Here is a 16,460-nt window from a genome sequence, read left to right as displayed (position 1 = left end):
CCTGAACTATGCTACGTAAGTTCTTATCCCTGACCTGCCACAATATTATAATAATATTGACAAGCATAACAAAAAAAAGGCCTGTGATCTTGCATTAAGTTTTTCATGTAATTTTTCTGATAACATAATTTAAGATGTAATGCAGTATTTGCATCCAGTCTCAAAAATTACTAATATATTTAAAAATCTGTTAAAGTTTTTTCCAATTCAGATTCTATCTCATTATTAATTGTTCGGGTATTAATTATTTTAGATTAAATGAATGTAGGCCTTGATATTCATAGAAGACAAATGATACACTAAGCAGATGAGACAATTAACATGAATTACTTCAATAAACTTGAACTCCCCAAAATCTCTGCATCATTAAAAACTGCTTTTAATTAAAAAAAAAAAAAATCACAAGATTAATATCGTATTTTATTACTGTGATTCCTTAACATTTTACTGACCGCGACAGACTTCACCTGGCTAAATCTCAATTCTGTCAACTCTCATCGTAACAGAACCCAGTCTCAGAGATAAGGTGCTCTCCACAGGGGCCAAACAAAAGCTAATCAATATTTTCTAGCTACAGGACAATCTCTGAGTCAAGATCTGTGTGAGGAAAATCTTTAGCCAGTTCTTAGAGGAAACCAACTACACAGAAATACAAAAGCAATTAAAGTCATTGCTTCAGAATTTAACAGGAGTTCTAAGAAGCAGAAATTATTTTCCCACGCTAGTGGATGAAAGTAAGTGTAAAAAATTATTCATGCAACAGAAAATATTTGTGACATAAATCAGAAAAAACTATTAAAGTAAAACTGCTGCTCCTCGGTGATAAAACTGAACAAAAGGCATATTGGTGTACGTTGGGCTTTGTTCATGACAGAATTTTAGTATTGTTCTAACATCCACTTTGACAGAAAATGCCTTTTAAGCCCTGCGTAAAGAATATATTTGAAAATTTTCTTCTTTTTTGCTTCTTTTTTTTATATCTGAAATCAATTAAACAATAATGAAGAATTGATTTTTGGATGCTTAATCCTGCACATTTGTGCGATATTTTTTAGGTAGGGTTCTGTTCCTTCTGGGGAGACTTAAATATCATTGAATAAAACCCTCAGGACTTTTTTTTACCAAACACTGGGACTTATAACAGAAAGGCAAAACCTCCTCTCCTCTTTTAGAGAAGTGTTCCTGTCCAAGTCAAAGACACCGCAGCATCCTTGAAAAGCAACAGAGCTCACACTATATCACCCACTGGAGTCAACAGGGGTGCCAGGAGGATGATAAACAGAGCTGTGGTTCAGAAGTACTTTAACACCTAAACAGAGACAAATTAGAAACGCTTAAGGCAGGTGTGTATAAGTGAGGTTAATACAACTCCACGGAACGTCGCAGTTCGGTTCAGATCTCCAATCTGTCCACTCACAGTGTGGCAAAAAGTCAATATATGTATTTCAAGAACTATCAGTAACTTCCCCACTAAATCCTGGTTGCACTATGAACATGGGTGTCTTCCAAAAGATGCAAGTTACATCAAACAAACAGACACATCTAATATGTCTGTACTTGAAGGCTGTGAGAAGGGCCCCATCTGACCACGAGAGGGAGAATTGAATCATACACATTGTTTATTCACATACATTTTCATCTCAAAACAAGCTCACAAGGAGCACAGTTCCTAACTTCAATATACTCAGCGGACTGAGATCCCTGCTCAGACAAAACCAAACCCCAGAACCTCTCTTTTATCAAGGGATGTTGAAGCACAGTCAGGAATGGTGAGGTCACCAGGGACACACCATGTGAACACAAGCAGGGTCTGAGTTTTTCCAGTGATCTTAGGAAAGACTCAGGAAAGCTGTAGCACTTTTTTTTTTTTTTTCAGATTCAGCTGTGTTTTGTGTTTTTCACCTCAACAGATAATGGTGTTTTTCTCCTGGGGCTACCTGTTTCTGTAGTGCCACTGGTTCTCCACAGTCGGTACGAGTGGCTGGTGAATTTTGACATAGGCTTTTAGACAGTGGGTTTAGCTCCTAACACTTCTGCTAGTTTGGATTTTGCCACTGAAATGTCCTACTCCTCATATGAAAGACAACAACAATTATGACCACAGCCCCCCAGAAACTTCAAAAGTCCCGGTGACAGTATTTTCCATGAAAAATGTGGGATACTGAAACCTGATCTTTTCCTCAAGCCTGCAGACCCAGAGTTTGCTGATAACCCCTTCTCAGACCCACTGCAAAGTTCATCTATTTTCTGGTTGCTGGGGAAGTCACAGACTGAGGAATGTATGAGGCTGTCATGAGAGGTTTATGTTTATTACATTTATTGCTGCTGATAGCAATAACTAAGAACAGTCCCCACTGTACAGGACTTTGCAGATCTGCAATAAGTTCTTGCGTTCTGGTTGTGTTTCAGCACTTGGAGAAGTGCAGAGTAATGAAAGTAAATAAATAAATTACAACATGTGGGTTTTTTCACGCAGCTTCAGAACACAGTCCTATTCCTCATTTTTCAGGATCAACCATTACTCACACTCACTCCCGAGGATTTGCTTTATTTACAAAAGAACTCATAACCATATGACATAAAGTCTATCTGAAAGCCTTCCTGAGTTATTTGTGACTGGAATAGTCACAGACCATCTATGAAAAATTTTTAGCAGTATTAAATACAGTGCATGTTTGGTTTGTTGGCCAGGGTGTCTGGACCTTTCACAGTACTCAAATATATTATGTAAATCTCCAGCCAAAAAAAAAAAAAAAAAAAAAGGAGATGGGAAGAAAGCTCTGTTCAAGCAAAGCACATCACAGCAGATGTGACTGGGTCCCAAACCTTACTCGTCAGCAGATGGATCTGGAAACCCCATCCCAAGCCAACAGTAGTTTCTTAACCTACTGAGCTGTAATGAACAGCTACTTATCATCAGAACAACAATACATGATTTATATTATGCTGCTCCGGAGGCACGCAGCTAATTTTTCTCCATTGGCTTTTTAATTCCTTTTTCTTTTCAGAACACAGCTAAAATCTAATCCTACATATGGAAACTAGTCACAAAAGCCAGCCTGTATCTGACATGCAACAGCAATATGGGAACACCTGAGCCACATTTCCTACGCCACCGCAGCTGCAACAAAATTAATGAGCTGACCTATCTGAGAAAGGAGTGAAAACAAACTTTTCCTGCACAATAGCAGAACCTATTTACATTATTTCATGTTACAGAGTTACACACGCTTTTTAGCATAGGAGAGGGCATTTTGAAATCCAAGACAGAGAAAACCAATTGCTGCTAAATCACTATGCCATGGCTGTACCGAACCATGGAAAACCACAGCTCACCAGCCCATTTCCCAATTGTGTGGAGAAACCAGCTACAATTCCATCATCCTGTGTGAGGCTGCAAAGAAACATCTTAAGGACACACAGATCCACTGTCCATACACAATAATACACAGCCATATACCACACACATGTACACATAATGCACATATAATCTCCTGTGTTATCGTACAGCACATAAACAACAGCAGCAACTACAAAGGTGTGCAGACACACATATGCTATACAGGAGATCGCTAAAGCCTGAGAACTCTCCCCAGCACAAATTCAGGACAGTGTACCCCAGATAAATGTGCAGAACATCCCCAGAGCTTTGGGGTAGGGAAGGGCACAGGGCTGGCACATGGGTCCCCATGTCCCTGGAGCAGGGCATGCAGGATGGGGCTGCAGGGCACAACCACCGATCCACGTCTCTGATCAAAGGGCTTGTTCGTTGGCAAAAGGGGAAAGGTCCTGCCCCCTGAGACTGCCAGCACTGGCACAGTGGAATAGGTTTATTTAGGTCAACACATTTGGGAACCTCAAAAATCTGCCAAGAAGTTTCAGTGAGTTTTGCAAGTCCTGCTGAAAGCAGAAGTTCTCAGTGGGCCAGTAAAGCCGGCCAGTGACACTGGGAAATACCGATGCCAGCACTTCTGATAAGCAGGTTAGCCTGCAATGCTTCAACTGCTATCCTTGGTGTCACTAACCGCTTCATCCTGAGTGTAATTGACTCCAGGGGAAAACAAAAGAGGGGATTTTGTTTTGTTTTGACAAATCCACTGCAAGGCACCACACTAAGGTGCCAAAGGCTACTTTGTATTTACAATGCTGATGATACGCACAACTCAGAAGTTTCCTGACCTCAAGTACAAACACAACATGAAAGGTGATATATCAAACTGACACTATCACAGCTAGGAAAAAAAAAAAAAAAAAGAAAAGAAAAGAAAAACACCTCAGATTTATACCAGGCTTGCCTGCCCAGCATAAATACTAACATCAAGCTTGGAGTCTTTGTTATATCGGTGCTTAAAAGTTCTGTGATGCAGCACAAGGGCAAAACAGTCCAGAACCAAATGGAAAGTGTTTCCAAACAAACTTAGAGGAAGAAGAGGAAGAAATCTGATGAACCTGGAAAGGAACTTCCAAGTTCAGCAAAACAGCAGCACATTCCATGACCCTCCCTTTGTGCTCGTGCCTCATCTCACCTCCAACCTGCAGGTTGTCAGCATCCCTGTTTATTGTCCCTACACCTTTTTACCACCGTGCCCTTGTGTGTGTGAGCCCTAACCCTGAAACAAAGGATTTCAAGCAAGTCTTTAAAACACACACCTTCCAGAAATTCTCTGTACCCCAGGCTTCTTTTAACTGAGGCATTAATAAAACTACTGTTAGAAAGCCCAAAGCTTCCCTCCCCCCACCACTTCCCCCAAAATAAGTTCCTGTTGGTTATCTGAAATCAAATAGAGTAGTCCCATATTCAGATTTGGGCTCATCCCCTCTTACATTTGGGGTATTCTAATTTTTAAGCAGTTCCAACAGCACAGAAGCTGCTCACTACACTCCAGGATGCTCCAGCACCGCTGAGGCGAAAGGAAATTATTTTTTTTTTATTAAGAAAGTAGGGGTAGATAAAAATAGCACTCCATAGCATCTAAATGAAAGTAATAATGAAGAGAAAAATTTGCAGTTGTAATTGTACATGTCTGAATGACCCGTTATGAGAGAGACATTAAAATAAGTCACTCCCTTTACAGAAGATAAAATAAAACCATTGATCATAAGTGTGTATATAGTAAAAGCAGGCATTTATAAAAAAAAAAATTTAGCGCTTTCCATATCCTTTCATACACAGTAGACTAATTGGGGATATTCTGAAAATTTTAATGTTAATAACATGGAGGTAGTACTGCATTTCCTCCAAAGAGCACACATTTGAATAACAATATTTATAATATGAGCTCTGTATCGTAATTTAATTTAACCAGGAAACCAATTTCTGCCTTCAACATTTTATGTTTTATAGTATGAAACAGAACATTATTTGCTGTAATGTAGTTTATTTAACCTTAACCTGATGTGGTGCAACAGTGAATACAGATACACTCAAAATGTTAATAATATGACACACTGAGCTGATTAAAATTTCAATTGTGTTTCCTCCATCTCCTTTGGAAAGTTAATGAATTAATGAATCTTTAAAGGACAGTCAGGGAGGCCTTAAAAAGAAGATGCCTTTTTGAGTAAGGAGAGAAAGTGGCAGATTACAACTTAATGGCTTCAGAATAATGGTAATTTCCCTATTTTCTTCACTTGCCTTAGCTCAGCTAATGGCTTCATTAGTGTCCACACTCTCAAACGAATAATAGAGGACCATGTCACATCCATCTTAGTCACATCACAATAAAACCGTTAAATACAATTCAGCTACCTGCCTTCTGCCAGTCTGTGCTACGAGGCAGAATTAGCAGCACAATCAATACAGAATCCTGTTATTAGATTCTTTTTCTTTTAAAAAAGAATCGTATCATCAGGTATAATCACGCGGAGCTATTTAACTGCAGTGCAAATTTTATGCTGATTAGATAACCAGAATTACTCAAAAAAGGGCAAAATGAAGGGGGGGGAAAAAAAATCTGCTTAACTTTATATCTATTCACCAAAAAAAAACCCCACCAAAATTCCAGCTCTTTATCTGATAAAACTGATGGGTTACCTCAAAGTCAGCACAGATGTGTCAAATTCTTCCTGGTATCCCCTTTACCAAATCATTTCACAAACTGGGCTAATTAAGCCGCTAAAAACCTCCTTGGCTTTAGCTACCTCTATCTTGGGAGAAGGGATTCCATTCAACCAATTAAAATTTTTGGAAAAAAATCAGTATAACTGCCTATAGCTCCATCAAAAGATATGAAGACTGATGCAACAAGTTCACATACTGATTTTAATACTGTAAAAACAAATGGGAATTATGGGTTTTTTAAATACTTTAAAGGGTTTTAATTTTCAAAGTAGTTGAATTTCAATTATTTTGTGATCATTAACTGGATTTAAGCAGCACTGTGCCTTCTTGACTCATTATACGGTTTGGCTACTCTGTGCAACATGAAATCTCTGTTCAAGCATATTTTTCTCATTATATACATATTTTGTACAACAAACAATATGCAGGCTCTTTGACAATAGTGGTTGAAACATGCACACTTGGCAAAAATCTAGTGCACAAGTTCTATTATTCTCTACTTTTTATCTGTGGAAACCAAAGGAGCAAGCTCCAACTCCTACCTTGCTGAACTGCAGCTGGCAGCAACACACAAGTTAACAGGGGGAGGAAAATGGCCTGTTTAATATATAAGGAAAAACTCAAATGCTTCAGGCAAAATTCTGTTCTCAGATCCATACCACAGATCCTGACTCCAGTGCTCTGCCCCTTCTTGACCTGAGTATCTAACGCTACCAGAAACTGCCACGGACATGTAGAGGCAGAGCTTTATTGGATTATACCAATCTAAGGCAGGATTTTGCACAAAAGGATTCCTGGACTGATTCCCCAATTCTCTACATAACCCTGCCATAACCACATCCAACTGACGTCCAGGAAGAAACTGCTTTGTAAATCTTAGCACACACGACGTGCCGGGCATCTGCACTTGTCAGCGGAATAAATTTTTCTGACAACATAAATCTGATCCCACTGAGAAACCTTTTTAAAAATACATTATTGACTGAAAATATTTATATGCACCACTTTTCCTGTTAGCAAAGGTAATATATTAACTCCTTTGCCATTCCCACAAGTCACTGTAGGCCTAGGAGAAAATATTTCTGTATGCACGCTATATATCCATTTGGAATTAAAACACGATGCCAATATTATACTAAATCATAGCAGAAGTCTCAGTCTTAAACAGATCTTGAGTGACACCTGCATTCTAATTTTTTTATGAGCACTTTGTCAATGATGAGACTTTAATGAGAAGTATTGCTTTCAAAATATGTAGCTATGGGTAAACACGAAATATCCTCTTTTCATATGATGACTATTTATCATTTTAGTTCTAAGTTGCTATTTTACAAAGAATTAAGTGAATTCCAGCAGATAGAAGGTATGCAGAAGATCACCTACTTCTTGTCTAACTTAGGGTACTAAAACCTTACACATAAAGACCAGCTCATACAACAACCAACTCTCAGAGTTGGCTGCCATTGTATTTGTCACAGGACTAGTTCAGAGCTCCCTGAGGAAGGATTTACTCCCACTGTCCAGGTGTGCAGCCTTGGCCTACGCAAACTGCCATCAACATTTACTTTTATAGGCATCCTTAGGAGTTCCAAGTGAACTTGTTCCTGCTCACTGCCCCTTTAAGATTTCTGTATCACCCTCTCTTTCATTTAATTGCCTGTAGGAAGAATATTTACTGCAGGTAAAAGATGCAGGAGGGAGATCACAATTTGTAGGTAAGTTAGGCAAGGAAGATGCATTTACAACTTCCCTGCTTAAAATACCGCAGAAACCAGTTTTACACAGAGTAGAGGTCCCCTCAGAGTAAGCTTGCTTAGCATGCAAGTACACTATCTGCCTAAACTCTGCTTTTCTGATTAAAGTTTTGTATTTAATTAAAATTGTCTTTAATTAAAATGCAAATATTCTAGGACTTTAACAATAAATTGTTTACACTAGACTGAGAAACAGCCCTCAAAGGCTTTGGAAAAAAATAGTTTCAATTGCAAGCTGTATATTCAAACTTCACTGCTCAGTGAAAATGGGTAAAGACCCTTTTTTTCTCCTATTGGCTTAATCTTTTTTAAACAAATGGAGAGATATCCCAATTTGTATCTAGGATTCACACAGAAAACAATTCCCAAAGTTATTGGCTGTTGAGTAAGTAATTAGGCCAGTTCAAAACATCCATTGTGCTCGAAACAATTCCTTTAGCCAATTTTGCTAGGAAATGATACTGACACCACAAAAGAATTACCAGTGAAATGAACGACAGGCACAGCCCCTTCCCTCGGTGGTAACACGGGAGCCTGTGTGCACACACAGATCCATCTGCATTATCCCTTCGCCAGAAACATCCTGCTCCAGGTTCAAAAATAGCCATTCTGTTTACAAAAGAGCACAGTTTAGATACAGCAGATATACAGCCTGCTCCTTGCTTTCTTTAAACACACACTGAGGGACTCTACACCCCGGGTTTTGATTTACCACAAGGCAGACTGTGTGCTCTGCAGCATCAACAAGGCTTTTCTATACGAAGTACTGCGACTCACAGGTGAATTATGCTCATGACCAATTCACAGCCATCCTCCGCTGGGAATAAAAATCGAGCCCTTGTAGTTAATCTGAACTTAATATCCCAAAAACGCAGCGTTAAGGACTTTAATTTTTCTTCCAGAGAAACTTCGAATTGAGCTCTTAGTAGGCTAGTGCAACAGAAAAACCCCACAGTTATGCATGGTTTGGAAAGAAAGCAACCAAATCCCAAACCCTCCACATACATACACACAAAAGGTAAACAGTGCTTGAAAGGTTTTTAAGGTTCGTTAGCAAAATATTGCATTACGCTCATCACCATATTCCTGTTAAACAGGGAAGGGCAGTGATGCAAGTTAAATGAGAAAATTGTAGTAACATTGAAAGTTTGAAAAATCTACTTCCAAAAGCCAGTGGAACAAATCATACCTGGGAACTTTCTAACTGGACGTCCCAGCTAGAATAATGGTGTGAATATGACCCCAATGTAAGTTCCATAAAGTATCCTCATTCTTGCAGAGAAATTCTTACAAAGACTCACTTGCTATAAATTTGAATTTCCTAAACTCACTGCAGATCTGAGAAACCAAAATGAAATAAATTACCACAGTTTGACACCCTCTCCTTCATCACAGTAATTCCAGATTTCAGTATAAAAGCCATTACTTAACTTGCACGCCATAATTTACACACTCTTTTACACAATAATTTTTGATCCCAGAAAAGATTCATTTTCCCTTTATAATTATCTCGTGTCAAAGTCTTTAACCTTTTCATCTAGAAAAGCTAGAGCTGGATTTCATTTGGAAACACATGCCCTGAGCTCAGCTCTGCTCCACGTGCCACCGCAGGGAGAGGCTGGATGTCACCAGGTGACAGGCAGGAGAGCAGCCAGTGGCACTGCTCTGCAGAGCGAGGCCACACTCAAAACCAGAAGGGCAAAGGCAACCACCTGCCCCACTTTTCCACCACTCAACGCTAATTTCACAGTTTCCTAAACGTAAGGAAAGGTAATAAATCAACGATTTTTAATAAAACGCATGATCATTTTAATGTTTTCATGAGCACCCCCCTACAGCAAAATGGCCTGAGCGCTCTCGGTTCAGACCATGTACGTCAGGGAGTTCAGCTCACTGACCTTCTGGATTCCTCCACTGAAGAATAAGTTATTAAATAAACCTCAGCAGAGCACACCAGTGTCACCTGCACCCAAGTACCACCACCCACTGCCTTCCAAATAGTCTACAGCAAAACCATTCACTGCAGTGAATAAAACATCTATCCGTCCAACGTGAAGTTGTAAGTACAGCATGAGATCCACCAAAACCACAGCGGTGCACAACTGCTACTTCATTTGCATAATTTATACAAATTAATGTAGATTCAACAATTAGCATTTCGAGAGGGTTTCCTGGAGCCCAGGGAAGGCTGGTGTGAGCCCAGGCAGCAGGAGCACACCTCACCCAACATGCTGCCTGTGCCACAGGGACTGCCCACACTCAGGCATCTGCCTGGGCATCACAACCCCAAGTCAAGATACTTTCTTCTGGTGCTTCTCCAACGTTACGATAAAAATAGAGAAATGTTCTATCTTATTAAAATTTAGAGTAACTTAAGCAGATCCATACACACCTGCCTTTTCAAAATGGCACTTTATAGTCACAGGCACAAAGCCCAGGCTGGCTCCAGCACCTGTGGGCTCACTTTGGGGTAGGCAGCAGACAACCCCCCCAGAAAAGCAGGTTCCCTGGAAAAAAAAGCCACATCTGGGTCCCCAGTCGACTCCTGTCCCAGCCGAGCTCCCTTCTTCTGGGAGGCACCATCAGGTGTCCCTGGCTTTACTCCTCCAGGGATGGGAGAATCTGGGCCCACCAAGTGGCACTTGAGATGACAAACAATTTGAAAGCCAAAAGGGCCTCAAACCATTCAATGCCTCACATGGACTCGCCCCAGTGTCCGAGGGAAAGCTGCTGTGGCCCTCCAGCCTGAACCCTCTGAAACATCCTGCCCTCAGGTCTGTGCTGAGGGAGGAGGATGGGTAAGGCAGGTGGTAACAGGGATCTGAGCCCCCGAGCACAGTCGTGGGACAGGAGGGACACCAGCACCTCCCACACTGCCACACACAGAACTTGGTTGTGCCCACACTTCCCATTTCCTTCTCTTCACGGGAACGCAGCCTCCTGTACCACGGGCAAGAGGCTACACGGTCTGGGTGGACTTGCTTCCACCTCGAGTTGGCAAAACGAAAAAACAAAACCTATTTTAAGTGATACAGCACTCACGCTCCCAATTCCTAAGGAAGTGCCACTTGGCTACAGGGCCAGCAACCGGCTCTTACGGCAGGCACCTCTCCTGCCCGAGGAACACGCTGCTCGTTTTTAGCCTGTCTCCAATTTACCCACTGGCAGAGGTGCTCGAGAAGTCTCCTGCAATGAAGCTGCAAATCCACGTCAGTATAAATTTCCTTTTTGAGAAGTTTCAATCTTGTTTTATCAGAGACCAGCGGCTGTGCCGAGGAAAGCCTGTAATGATTTCTCTTTTTCAGGCTTATTCCAGAATTGTATCTATTTTGGGGTTTTGTTTAGATCTGTCGCTGCTTTCATACCGTTGATCATGTTGTTTTTCTAACCCGCCCTGAACATCTGTTGGCTCTTTCTGAGGCTGCATAATCCTGGGCTTTTTTTTTCTCTTATGTATTCCACTGCTATCAGCTGGCTGTTATTCTTGGTTTTTTATTTTTCAGCATACATTTTATTTCTTTTAGTTTGGNTGTTTTCATAATGATAAAAATCAGTACTTATAGGAGATATCAAGCTGGCAGCCCTGCAGAAAACAGAGCGTACACCGTTTAACCACAAGCCAGACACACACTCTCTCAGCAGGACCACTGCAAGCACCAAGAGGGGAAACAACAGCCAAACCTTGGCCCTCTCACCCAGGCTGCCAGTGAGGGCAATAATTAGTGCCAAGCGTGGGGGTGGGTTTTCGCCTTTTTTTTTTTTTTTTTTTCCTGACGTTGACACTGGGAACTGTTTGGAGACCACGATTATTTTGCAGGGCCTAACAAACAGTTATCAGATGGCAGCAGCTTTTGGTCACTACCAGGCTGGACTGCATTCAAACCTAAGAGAAACATCTATCTCCTCAGCCAGCAAGTCTCCCTACCCAGTGATTACAAAACAAATAAGATTTTGAGGTTGACAAGAGTCCCTTTTAGCAGCATTTGGATTATAAAATTGCTCTGACTCACTGCAGCGTATTGCTCCCTCTTAATTAACAGAGCTGAACTTTGTACATGTCTAGACTTCCTCCTGCAGAATGGCAGATTTTGGCCTTCATGAATATCATTTGAAGTCATATTATTTACAGAGTCTTTATTCATTTCAGTCATTTGTTTCAAACATATTTTCCACAGAAAGAAAAAAATGCACCAACTGCTGGGCCATTTAATCTAAACTTAACAGTTAAGATGTTTTATTCAGCATTTTAAAAAGGATTGTCTTAGGGAATTTTATGTGCTGCATTTCTAATGTTAACTTTACAGATTGTAAAGTGCCTTGGGATGCACTAGCATGAAAGGCATTAAGGTATTGCAGGATTTAACCAAATGTGCATTGCACTAAAAAGAACCTTTTATGAAAGCACATACAGATAAAAACCACAGTAATGCTAGTGTTTATTAAGAGATGCTCAGATTTATTTCTTAAAGCAAAGCAATTTTCCTCCTCCACTGGCAAAAATGATCCTTTTCTAAATTAAAAAATTTTCCACCGGTACTGACATAAAATTGCTGAAATTTTATACTTCACGGAAAAATGTATTTTCCCATATAAAAGTTCAGTCTTAAAAAAAAATAATTGGATTCACATAAAAAAGGTGGCTTTTTTTTATTAAGCAGATAAGCTTTAGGATTTCTGGCTTGTGGGTGGTTGTGGGTTTTTTTTTTCCCCTACTAGTTAGTGGTACGAACAAATTAATTAACTATATTCATTAGCTTGGCTATTGTTACAGGATTTTCTGGGTACAAAGAAGGATGAATCACACATTTTGATCCATGTTTCCTATTACTATCAAAAAGTTGCATTTCAAATACAAGAGAAAGCTTGTACAGCTAAATCCCTTGACACGCCTGGAAATCACAGAGTAGGCTTGTACACCAATCACTTACGAGAGAGGATTTAATGTCAGTGGGTGAAGTTCAACACGGCAAGGAGGAACAGCATTAACACAGCCAGAGCAGCCTTATCAAGGAGAGGTGGGGTACTGTATCAGGCTTTATCTCCACCCTTTAAATGGGAGGGTGGATTTGATCTTCACCACCTCCCTCCCTGTATTCCACCTTTGTAACACCCAAGTACTCGAGCTCTGTGGTCTCAATCCAAAGACTACTACAGCCTGTTAAAAAAAATAGCAGTTGATTTTTAAAAGGCTACAGATAAAGCCCAATGAAAGTGTCACGGATTTCAACTCGTAGGACTAAACACGAGATCAAAGTTTAAGAGCAGAATATATATAATATTATTCCCCAAAAAAGTAACACTGCTGGAACTGCTATCACTCTGACATCAGAAGAGAAGCAACAAACAACCACTTTATAATGCCAGATCCACCTTTTCATTAAAATTACATTAAAAATAAAACATGGTGAAGAAAGTTAAAAAGCAGCATATGACTCCTATCAAGGAGGGAAGGATTAGTTGTCCTTTGCATTCTAAGTTTGAAAGTTAATATGACAGTCACAATACCTACTCAGAGCTTCAGATCTTTTTTGAATGATAGGAACATTTTCTCAAAGGCCTTCAGCTACAAAATAGCCCTCACACAGATTTGTTTCTCTAGAGCATCTGTAATTCAAAAACATTTCCTACAAATAAAGCTGAAAGCATTCATTATATTTGTAAGTGAAAAATTTCAGATGACTGCCCTCAAATCCAGTAATATTCTCCTGTTTAAAGGAAAACAGTGGAGCTATGTCTTCCAATTACAGTGGGTCATAAAACTGAATTAAAGGAAGATGATACTTTTCTAGCTAATGATGCTCTTTAACCACCTCTCTCTCATGCCTTTTAAGTACTATGGCATTTTCAGTTACACATTTGCCACATTTTCTTTTCACACAAGTGCTTTTTCTCCCCAAGTTCAAAGGAAAAATCAACCCAAACAACCTGATTTACACTTTTACTGTAGGCATTGAATACCCATCTCAGCCTGGTCCTCACAGATGTATTTCCTCATGAAGAAAATCCAGACAATAAATGTTAGCAGAGTATCCTTTGCCAAGCCACAAAGACCACATCTCAGTACCTGTAAAACAGAAATACTAGTATGTTCATATTTTACACCTGGATTCATCCAGATTTCTCCAGTGCTTTGTGCAGGCATTACTGAAAATGGTTTTACTCAGCAACAAGCTACACAGCAGGTTGGAACATGCAGTTGTTCTTTTCCTCTGATGGACCTCAAAGCGGGAAACCTGCAGCTTCCAACCCTTGGCTGCTCCCATAAACTACACTTTAGGCCCTCGCTGAGATCCTGATGTCAATTTGGGTCTTCCCAGATACTCATCCATCTTTCTGCTATTTCCTATCTAACAAAGATGTTGACCAAAAAAAGGCTGATGGAGATATCTCTCTGCTGCCACTGGACGTGCTGACACCCCCGTTCGTGGGGCTGTCAATCGAGGCATGACTGCAGTCGTTGCTTTTACTTTGATGTGGTGCAACGAACACTTGTTACTACAAATAGAGCCCCTTACTTAAAACCAGTGTTTTGCAAACTGTGAACCCGTGTAAGAACAGAGCAGCAAATCTGGGGACTCCACGACAAGCAATCCTGACTCCCAGCTCCAATTTGAGCATCACATGGAATATCACCGACTGAAACTGCAGCCACATTCAGCCTCTTTCACCACAACCTCTCACTTTGTCTGTGTGTTTATTTTACACTAATCACTAAAACATCACAGCACAAAGTCTTGTGTTATCTCTGTATCTATCTCAATATCTATAATTACTTTCTCTTTTGTAAAAACTAGGACAGGGAGTTGTAGCCCTCAAAGATTACAGATACCCATCTTCCTAAGCCTGACTAAGCCTAAACACACAACAATTATAAGATGGTAAACAGCAGTAATTGTACACTAAATGTCTTTTTAAAGAGCCAAATGTGCACTTAAAGTTTAACTCCCACTCACTGCTGCTCTAGAACAAACAGTAAATTAGTGAATACAAAACTAAAAACTTAAAAAAAAACACAAAGGCTCTGCAGCATGTTTCTCATGCAGGAAGTAATTCTAAAGTCATTCTAATTCAACCCCCCTCCCTTTTTTTTTTTAACCTTTGTAGACATAATGCAGGATAGCTTCAATAAAGCACTGCATGGAATAAAAGCATGTGATGATCTTCCCATCCAAATTAAAGTGTAATGTGTGGTAATTACCCTGCATTGATAGAAAAGGGGGCACTCGGAGAAATAAACCCCCCTTACCCTGCAAAGAAGTCCAGCTGCATTCTGATTTCTCAACAGTCAATTTGCTACCTCATATATTTTAAAATAGGGGGTTATTTGCACGTGTATGTCTCAGTGAAATGCAGCTAGTTTCGTGGCCATTACTAGCAGTTAATGCTTCCTCTTTTCACTGGAACAGGTGGCATGCACGGGGCAGAGAGCACACAGCTATTTTCATCCCATGTGCATCAAAACTAACTCTGAGGTACCACTCGAGCCCCATTCCCAGCCAGATTACAGGGCCTCAAAAACACTGCACGAGCCTCATGATATATTTGCCTTTCGTTGGGTCGGTGGGAGGCTGCTTTGGGAGTGCTTTTGGGAGGAGAATATTTATCCAGCAAGAATGAATGCAAAAGTCAGTCTCTAGAAGCAGGATTAAGGTGACAGTAGGCATCAAGTACAGGAATAAGGGAGACTGAAATACCCCAACTTCTTTCTTGGAAGCAGCAGAGCTGTTTGCTTTACAAATCAGTATCATGTTTACTGGGTGGAGAAGGGGGAAAAGAATTAAAACACCTTAAGAAGTAATAAAATGTAGCTGATAAATGACAAAACCCAGTTGCTCTTGCAGAATGTTATTGTGTGACAGCGCTCCTGATAATTAAAATGAAGAGGTCATGTTCACTAATGGCAATGTCTAATTACGGAATACATAAAATATACTATAAATATCCCAGCATTTCCAAAGAATGTCTGTGACATTTATCACTAAGAGGTATCATCCTTGCTTCTTCCATGTCCATTCCCACGTCTTATACTTATAACACCAAGTATTTAAACAGGAATTGCTCTCCCCACAGATAAAAGAAGAATGCTTAAATACCGATACAGCTTTGCTTGGCCATATGAAAGATCTCTCAAAGACTTTAATTTTATGTATCTTCAGAACTACAGTTTGAACTCCCCATCTACCCTACAGCCATCACACTGGTTGTTGTTGCTATTTATTATCTAACGTTTACTACTGTAATAGTGCCTGGAGACTAAGCAGTTAGGCCACACTACTCTGTGCCATGCAAATATGTGACAAACGGCTACACAGGGATTTTACTGCAGTAGGAAAACTGTAAGAACTAATTGTCCTTGCATAAAGCATCAGAGGGCAGGGGAGAAAGGCAAAAGATATTCTGAAAACCTTGAGCTCTTGTATTTAAGGAGTAAAATTTGAATGTTATAAGCCTCCCCAAAATTCAAGGCTTAAAAATACAGATATTTATTCTGTTTTGAAGCATGCTGTCACTGGGAACACAGCAGCTAAGCAATTCAGCACCTGTCAAGTCTACTAAACTATTCTCTATTTAACCAGAATTTACATTTAGTTCACTCAATTAATATAAGCCTTATCAGGTTCATGATAATTAGCACACTTATTAAC

The 16,460-nt window shown here is 40.0% G+C and overlaps 1 protein-coding gene across 5 annotated transcripts in view; it reads right to left on the bottom strand.

Annotated features, from left to right (window-relative positions):
* The window catches only part of AFF2 (AF4/FMR2 family member 2), a 329,690-nt gene that overhangs the window by 297,100 nt on the left and 16,130 nt on the right, over positions 1 to 16,460 (bottom strand). The window lies entirely within an intron of this gene.

The sequence above is a fragment of the Empidonax traillii genome, unplaced genomic scaffold, assembly GCF_003031625.1.
Source record: "Empidonax traillii isolate 1590-97213 ecotype Southwest subspecies unplaced genomic scaffold, ASM303162v1 scaffold102:size1114253, whole genome shotgun sequence".
NCBI lineage: Eukaryota > Metazoa > Chordata > Aves > Passeriformes > Tyrannidae > Empidonax > Empidonax traillii.
The sequence above is the reverse complement of the archived record's forward strand: the minus strand, read 5'-3'. Positions and strand labels throughout refer to the sequence as shown.